Source organism: Penaeus chinensis, chromosome 16 (genome assembly GCF_019202785.1).
Source record: "Penaeus chinensis breed Huanghai No. 1 chromosome 16, ASM1920278v2, whole genome shotgun sequence".
Lineage (NCBI taxonomy): Eukaryota > Metazoa > Arthropoda > Malacostraca > Decapoda > Penaeidae > Penaeus > Penaeus chinensis.
In genome coordinates, this window is record NC_061834.1 from 4,677,250 (window position 1) to 4,679,749 (window position 2,500).

Consider the following 2,500-nt stretch of genomic DNA (forward strand, 5'->3'; position numbering starts at 1 on the left):
TCACACACATATGTATGTATATACATATATGTATATAAACAAACATTTAGACACACAGGCACACACTGATATGTATATATATATATATATATATATACATATATATACACACATACACACACACATACACACACACACACACACACACACACACACGCACATATATATATAAACACACATATATGTGTATTTGTGTATGTGTACACACTCGCACACGCACACACACATATGTGTGTTTATGTTTTTTTTTTTATGTTTGTGTGTGTGTGTGTGAGCGCGCGTGTGTGCGCGTGTGTTTGGTGGGGGGGTGGGGTGTATACAAAAGAAGGAATGTATACAAAGGAACACAGGCAACCCCGACACGGTTTCTCTGAATTCCCTTTGCAGCTGTGTCAATCAATCATGGTTAGAAACGCGCCGAAGATGATTGGCTGAGAGGTGCTGCCGCTGCACTCTGATTGGTCTAGGTGATTAGTCAGCGATCACCAATTACGCAAAGAGAGTTGGAGGAGCGAGGTGGGTATGGGAGGAAGTGGAACAGAAGAGACGAGGGAATGGAAGGAGACGCGGGAAGAGAGAGGAAGAAGAGAGAAGAGGAGGATTATAGTTCTATTATTAGACACGTTGGCAGAAAGGCAAAACAGGTGGAAAGCAAAGAGGAAGGCAGGAGAAAACGGAAATTAATATTCATTTTGTGATTACTATTAACCGGTAACTTTAAAAGAAAGTAAATGCGGTAGATAAATATATCAATTTATAGGACATCAGTTGAATAATAATACATACGTAGACAAATAGATAAGTCAGACAAATACATGGTCATAAATAAGAATTGTAGCTCCCCCTGTCACGCTGTCGTCCTCTGACAAATGATGCCATTTCCCGCAAGATGACAAAATGTTCGGCGGGTTTCACATGACCTTCCACAGACTACGGAATCTGCACACCATTTCTCAGTAGTGAGTTTTGTTTCCACTCGCCTGACTCCGTATACTAGCTCATTTCTCATAGTTTCTTGCATTTCCATTTACACTAGGCTGTCCTGTATAACACGCTCCTTCTATGGGCTTTTTTCTCCAGCTATGTATACCAATTGATATATGCATTTAGCACTTACCACTTTTTGTTCAAAGTACATTTTCCGATATCGTGTGATGGAACGGGAGCGATGGCAATACGTGACTATTAAAATCTTGATCACAAACTATAACAACGTTCATACTTTTATGATTATCAAACGCACAACTACGGATAAAAGTCCTTCCGAGACAAGATGATCCATCCTGCCGTTAACAACAATGATAACCCCGATACTTTGGTGTTGATCGACTGGGATTATGATTTCTAAAGCCACGCTTATTGCTTCATAAACAGAGTTTGGCACAATGACCCAACTTTCGAGGTGATCACAAGCTCCTCCAACAATTTCCATCATAATCCTGCTTAAAGATCATTCACAGATGCGATCCTTTGTAAAGTTTTCAGAATTTATCAAAGTCAAACCCAAGTCATAGGGAGATGTCGAAGAGTATTCAGGGAAAATTAATACATTGATGAGAGATAATATTATAACGTTTCTTGGTATTTCGATAATGAAATTGATGGTGATGAAGATGATGAGAGTTTCATAATGATAATGGTGAAGATAATGAGGGTGTGATAACTAATGATAATGATAGTTATAATATAATAATAGTAATGATGATAATGATAATAATGATAATAAAAAATAATGATAATAATGATAATAATAAATAATGATAAAATAATAAATAATGATAACATAATAATTATAATAATCGTAATAATAACAATATTGATGATAATAATCATAATAATGATGATACGGTAAAAAAAAATATAATAGTAATGATCATAATAATTATAAAAACTAATGCTGATTAATATTTCTATCATCGTTATTATTATTATTATTATTATTATTACTATTATTACTATTATTATGTGGTTATTATCATTGATATTATCATTATCATTAGCAATATCATTGTTACCTATTATTATCAATATTATTATCATTAGTATTGTTATTATCAATATTATCATTGTTGTTATTATTACTAATATTACTGTTGTTATTAATTTTAACTTTATTAATATTTTCATCATTATTATCATTGATATTATTATTATTATTATCATCATTATCATTATCATTATCACTATCATTATCATTATTATTATTATTATTATTATTATTATTATTATTCATTCTTACTGATAATATTGTATGTTTTGTTGTTATTGTAATTTCCTATTGTTTTTATTTTTTATTCTTATTATTTCTATTATTATTATCATTGTTATTATTGTTATTATTATTATTATTATCACCATTATTATTATTGCTATTATTATAATAATTATCATTGTGTTAACATTTTCATTATTATTATAATTATTGTTATTATTACACTTATTATTTTCATTTTCATATTATTATCATTACCATTATTATTATTAATATTGTTATCATTAT